Source organism: Marmota monax, unplaced genomic scaffold (assembly GCF_021218885.2).
Source record: "Marmota monax isolate L192 unplaced genomic scaffold, Marmota_monax_Labrador192_F-V1.1 WCK01_AAM20220418_F8-fsc00118, whole genome shotgun sequence".
NCBI classification, from domain to species: Eukaryota; Metazoa; Chordata; class Mammalia; order Rodentia; family Sciuridae; genus Marmota; species Marmota monax.
This window is the reverse complement of record NW_026695231.1, coordinates 1,620,639-1,627,790: the sequence shown is the minus strand read 5'-3', so window position 1 is coordinate 1,627,790 and position 7,152 is coordinate 1,620,639.

Sequence of the window (7,152 nt, the reverse complement as noted above, 5' to 3'; positions counted from 1 at the left end):
TAAAATGTGGGAAAATGGGGAGATTAAATAACGTTCAAGAGAAGTTAAATAACTTTCCCAAGATCATAAAACTAGTTAGTGATAGGGCTGGGTTCACACATAAAAGTGCATTTGACTAAAAAGCTTATAATGTAATCACTGGGCAATACTAACTAATCCAAGGGCTTTCAGTTTCTCCATTTGTAACCAGTTGAAAAATGAAAAAAAAAAAAGTATCTATTTTGTGGGAAGGATAGTGGTGTTTGAAGAACTTTCAGGAGGGCTCAGGAATTATTTATATTAATCTTAGAAAGCCTATCCATCACTGCCCACCATTCAGGCAGAAGTGCTCCTTTAGGCTCTGAATCCCAGCATTTTAAAGGGATTATGCATTCTAGGCTCTTCAGTTGAAGACAGACAGTGGTAATGCAGATGGAAACAATTATTTACAATGTACATGTGCAAAGCTCTACCAAGCAACCATTATCCAACTTTTCTGTACTGGGGATTGAACCCAGGGGAATTTTACCACTAAGCTATATCCCCAGTCTTTTTTATTTTTTATTTTGAGACAGGGTTTTGCTAAGTTGCTTAGGGCCTCACTAAGTTCCTGAGGTTATCCCTGAATTTGTGATCCTCTTGCCCTGTCTCCCAAACTGCTGGGATTACAGGTGTTACAGGTGTGCATGACCATGCCTGGTTTATCCAGCCATTTTTAAACATTCAGACTTGGTAAGTAAGAGACTGAACTTTTAAGCTTACTTCTAGTATGTGATGCTATAGGTTAACAGTCAGGGTCCAATCATGAGAAAGTAACCACACATTAATTTGAATTTGGAAAAGTTAGTATAAAGAATTATTGGGGCTGCTGGTAGAGCATAGGCTTAGCATGCATGAAAACCTGGTTTCAGTCTCAAAAAATATTACTTTCTATAACTGAGGATTACAATGATGAGGAATTGGCCAGGAATAAGTTAAGAGAACTGTAAGAACATAGAGCCGGGCATGGTGGTGCACGCCTGTAATTCCAGTGGCTCAGAAGGTTGAGGCAGGAGGATCTTGAGTTCAAAGCCAGTCTCAGCAAAAGTAGGGCACTAAGCAACTTAGTGAGACCCTGTTTCTAAATAAAACATAAAAGAGGGCTTGGGGAATGTGGCTCAGTGGTTGAGTGCCCCTGAGTTCAATCCCTAGTACACCGCTGGAAAAAAAAAAAAAACAATATAGGGTTAGCATAGATAATCAGTGACCATTACACTTAGGACTGAAACAAAGGTTAAATATATATCTCCTCCCCTGCCCCACTTCTTCTAAGGGCTGAGACCCAGACATTATTGCACAGAGCATTAGGTGTGGCCCACTGTTAGAAGAGGAGTGGCTGAACTAATGGAATTTGTTATAAATCAACTCTTTTGTTATAAATCAAATACCTGTGCTGGAACAGGTATTCAGAGAGATTGTCTTTCTGAAGTTACTTCCTATGAAATACCTGAGATTCAGAGGGAAGTGTCTCTCTGGAGACACTGAGATGTTGGGGGAAGCTGCTGGGTATGGAGTACTGCTGGCTGCTGTGTGCTGCAGGAACCTGTCTGATCTCCAGGAGCTGAGTGCTGGGGTAGCTCCATGCACTAAAGGAGGTGGATGCTTGAGAACCACTGGAAAAACTGTGCTGCAAGAACCTTCAAAACCAGAACACCAGAACCCGGATGGAAAGCTCCTTCCTGTTTCAATGTCTCTCCATGGCTTTCTACTGATAAAATTTAACGTTGTGCCAGCTGGCAAAGGGAAAAAGGATTTAAAGGGCTCAGATTCATTTTTGTAGAGCAGGCAATGAAGGATGTATTTGGAACTTAGAGGCAATACATTGATAATTGGTATGCCTTAAAAGATTGGCCATTATACTCTCTTACGTATAAGCAATTCATGGGGGATACTTGTCCCAGGGCCCCACATTCTGGCTCAGCATATCTAAGCTTAGTCCTGGAATTCATAGTTTTGAGAGATGCTCCAGATCATTTTGATGATCATCTACCATATTCTCCTAATTGGTGACCTAATTCCCTTCTTATTACTGTATCATTTACTTTCACACAGCAGATTTCCCAGTCTGTTTTCTGCTGCTATAGCAAAATGACCAAGGCTGGGTACCTATAAAGAAAAAGGTTTAACTTTGTTTACAGTTTTGGAAGATGAAAATCCTGCATTGGGACAGTCCCATCTCTTTGGTCTCTGGTGAAGTCACCCTTGGCTGGGTCATCACATATAGAGAAGCAGAAAGGATGTGACTTTGTTTAGAAGAAGCCAATTATGAGAGGTGGTTTTGCTTTATAATAATCTACTCTCACAAGAATGAATTGACTTCAAAAGTCCAGCATTAATCCTTTCCTAAGGCAATGTTCCCAGTGACCTGATTACATTACACTGGACCCCACCTTTTAAGGGTTTAGTATATGGACTTTTGGGGAAACTACCACATCCAAGCCATAGCAGTAACCAAGTGATAATATTTAAATATAAGTTAGAATATAGCACTCCATTATTCAAAATTCTCAGTGACTCCTCCTCTCACTACAGAAAAGCTGAAATCATTACAGGACCTGCATGATTTGGGTCCTCAAAAACTCGCTCCCACTACTCTGCTCATTGTTCCTCTACCTGGGCCACAGTGGTTTTCTTCTTGTACTTTGAATACACCAGGCAGACCTAGCCCCAGGATGTGTGCTATTGTAGTAACCTGTTCCTGATGAGATCTCTTCAAAGAGTACTGCAAGACTCATACCCTCATTGGTTTCTGGTCTTAGCTCAAATGATATCTTCTTAACGAGTTTCTCCCTGGCAACTCTATTTAAAATGATAACCCTCTTTCCTCCTGTGTTCTGGGTACACTCTGTCTTTCTTCTGTGGTTGACTTATCCATGGCTCTCACCATCATTGACTTATTATATGTCCCACTTATTTATTTTGTTTTCAGTCTTGTGCCACTAGTATGTAATTCCATGAGAAAAAAAAAATAATTTTTATCTATTTTGTTCATTGCTGCGCACTCTGGGACCTTCAGTGGTACCTAGAACAATAGTTGCTCAATGAATATGTGTTGAAGGAAGGAATGTAGTCCACACCTTGAGAAACTTCTCTGTAGGATATGTAGATTTGGGCAGCTGAGGTCACAAAGAGTTCTCAAACATTTTAAAATCTTCATTTACACAAACCCTAATGTGCATCTTTTAAAAGAGCTGCTGCTTGTTAAGATGGAAGCTTCTAGAACACATAGGTGGAATGGATAAAGGAAACACTCCTGCAACTCTTCAGAAGGCTAGAAAAACAGTCCAGCTCATTGAAAGAGCATGTAGAGTTTTAGAGAGAAAAAAACTGCAATTATTCAAAATAACAATTTTTTGAGCAAAGTCTGCATTCTCAACTTTGTTGCTTTCTAGAGGCCTCTGAATTTAGAGGACAAGGCTCCAGATACAAATAATTCTGATGTGTTTCTCTTCTTCCCAGAGCCAACTTTTCTTATTTTTGAAGGAAGGACACATGCTTATGATTGGCATTTCCTTTAGGCTCTGGAAATTGTCCTCTATCACCATCCAGATAAAATCTCTCTCGCCTGCTCTTAACACTGAAGGACTGAGTGAATTCCAAGTGCAGTCTTGCTGAGTGACTCATATCCCCATTTCACATGATTTGGACCTTATTTAGCCAAGGACATTTAAGAGCTTCTGGATGAATTATTTAAGGAATGAGCAAGGAGACATGAGATGTACATCCTGAGATTCAAGTTTAACTCAGCAGAACGAGTTGGAGGCAAGAAAACAAGCACATCATGTATGTGTGAGATTGGAGGCTCAACAGTCCAGAACAAGGCTTTAGACAATTTACATGATAGAATTTGGCGGAAGACTACTACCTTGATATTGTCAGAAAATGGAAGGGCAAAATGAGATAATTAGCATTGATTTATAGTTACTGGGCTCCTTAGGTCTCATAGTATAAAGCCCAAGGAACTTACTGCAAATATGATTTCTTCACTTGCTAGTAAAGTGTCACTCACATAACATATTATAATATTCTGCAGTTGACACGAGACCTTTCCTGGTTGTAGGCATGATAATCTGATAATAACCCATCTAGGGCTGGGGTTGTAGCTCAGTGGTAGAGCACTTGCCTAGCACGTGTGAGGTACTGGCTTCAATCCTCTGTACCACATAAAAATAAATAAATAAAATAAAGGTATTATGTACCTTTATGACAAAAAATAAGCCAAAAACAAACAAACAAACAACAAACAAAATACAACTCATCTTGCTTGTTCATGAAAGGCTGGAAAGGATTGTCACCTCACCAAAGCTTTGAGAGGTGTGTTGGTTCCAGAGTAGTTCAAATGGGAAACTGCACTAATCAACATGAACTTAAATCACAGTTGATCATTGTTTTATCATGAATATTTCTAAGTGATAATGAGACATCCGAAACTCAAACAAAGAAAGAAGTTGAATGAGGATAACTGACCCCTTGGTCTTCCTAAGAGTCATGAAGGATGAAAGGATGTGGTCCATTACATCCCTCATCTGGTGCCCTTTTGGAATAATTTCTTGTCTTGCCTCATTTGCCAACACTGGGTAAATGTACTACCCAATGGCCAATTTTCAGTTTGTTTTGTATTTTGTCAGTAGCATTTAACAGGGTTGATCTCTCCCTTCTTCTCCAAGCAGCTTCATGAGCTCCTGATGCCTCTTTCTGCTGGTTTATTCATGAACCTCCCTGGCTATCTCGTCACAGTGTCCTTTGAGGTTCCTTCCTCCCTATTTAAGATCTACTATTTGGAAGGTCTAAAGTTGGCGTAAAGACTGCATCTCTGTTGTAAGCTAATCGCTGTCAAGATACAGTGATTCAGGGTGATATTTTCAAATAACTTCATTCTTAGAACTTTCAAGTTCATCTCTCAAGTTTGGATGATTCTAATTCAGTTAGCAGACAAGTTTTCACTGGACCTCACTGACTTTGATGTTGGGTAGGCCTCTCCAACTTAACGTTGCCCAAAATTGTGCCATGATTTCTACACCCTTCAAAAAAATTCCTCTTATACTTTCCCCATCTTGGGTACCGGCTTTCCCCTCTTTCAGGTTGCCCAAAGCTGAAATCCTTGTTGCTTTCTCCCACATCCCACATTCATCCGTCACCAAATCCTTCTGGCTCTGACTTCAAAACAAGCCTAGAATTTTCTGACTGCTGTGGGCCTCCTTCACGATGCTGATCCTTGCCAGCGAGACCTGCCTCCAGGTCACTCTGCTTCCACACACACTGCCCTTCCCGTATGGTCTCAGGACAATTGTTAGAGTGACCTGAGATGTAAGTCCTGTGTCTGCTAACACCCTTCCAGTGGCTTCCCATCTCATTCAGATTAAAAGCCAGGGTTCTGCAGTGGCTCAGAAGGATCTCTGTGATTTGTTTTCACTCTGCTCATCTCTAATCTCCTATCACTGTCCTCCTCACCACCAGGTCCTTTGGCTTTCCTTAGACATAGAGGGTCTGATTCTGAGCTTAGAGCACATTCCACCCTGGGAAGCTCCTCTCCCAAATGGCTTCCTTCCTTTCCTCTTTCAAGGTCTCTGCTCAGATATCACCTGACCTCTTAGTCTTCCTTGACCACCCTAAAACACAGCAATGGCTTTAACCAGATTTGGCTATGTATAGTGTGAATAATGGCAAATAATAAATCAACCTACCGTGGTGAAACTTACCACCATTCCCCTCGACATCTACTCGATTTGCTGTACTTATTGATTGTATCACTGATTTTGTGGTATAATATATATTTGTTTCTTTATGGCCCATCTGCCACAAGAGTAAAGGAACTTTGTCAACTGTGCTCACGGCTGTAGTCCCGTTGCCTAAAATACCACCAAGCACAAAGGAAGTATTTGACAAGTATTGTTGAATGAGTGAGTGACTATATAAATAGAAAGCAGTTAATGGTGGGTTAGGAAGTGCATAAAGAATGGTACTATGAGTTCAGGAGGGTTGGATGGAAATGGATGCTTTTAAGAGAACTTTTCCACAGAGGTGGTGATGGCATCTCTCCTTGGAGGACTTGCATCAAAGAGGCTAAATGCTTTATGTCTGCAGTCAGTTTGGGGTCTATACTTAATCAGTTGGGTCACTTACCCAGTTATTTCTCTTTGGGCAAGATATTTAATCTTGTAAAGTATTAGTAACTATAAACTAGGGATAATAACCAAACCCACTTTGGAATTACTATGAAGAAAATATGTTTAAAATGTTCAGCATGGTACCTGGACATACTAAGTGCTCAATAAATGTTCTAACTTTTATTTCTGTTGTACAAAAATGAAATATTGGCTGGATGCACCCTAAAACATCAACAATGGCTAGCCTGAGGTTGGGATGGTGAATGATTTTCTTCTTTTGGCTTCCGTTTTCCTATTAAAACAACAACAACAACAACAATGAACCGAGTATTTGAAAACAAATGAGAATTATTGCATTTTAAAAAAGAATTAGACCAATGCAGCTGTGTTTTGCTTGGGTTGGGTCAAGTGGACCAATCTGAATAGGTTTGATGTTCTCCTCAGGTTCCTATCAGCCTATTTACCCTGCTATTTCCAAACCAAAGGCAGGCATAGAAGGGCTGATGTTCTGAGGACAGGAGTGGGAGGAACAAGAGCAAGCAATGTTATAAAACGAAAGAGGTCCAGATGCTAAAGTGAGGAGCTCCTGAGGCTAGATTTCCATCACATGGCTTGGGAATTTGGGATGAGTTTAACTTTAGGGGCCATATGCTGGGGAAAAAGAAAGCACAAATCCACTCCACTTCAGTTCTAGCATTCAAGGGTTTCATAAAGAGGAAAAATTCCGGAAATAAAGTCTTGAGAAAACCTGGATTCAAATGTGTGGCCAAAGATTCTCTAGAGCTTCACTGTCCAATGGAAATAGAAGATGAGACCAAAGTAACTTACGGTTTTCTAGTGGCTGCATTTAAAAAGGAGGGTGAAATCAATTTTAGAAATACATTTTATTTAAGCTAAAATATTATAATTTTGACATGTAATTATTATATTAATAATTATTAAAAATTCATTTTTTCTTCCTCCTCCCCTCCTCCTTCCTTCGTATTTATCCTTCAAAGTCCAGGGTGTAATTCATGTTTACAGCATA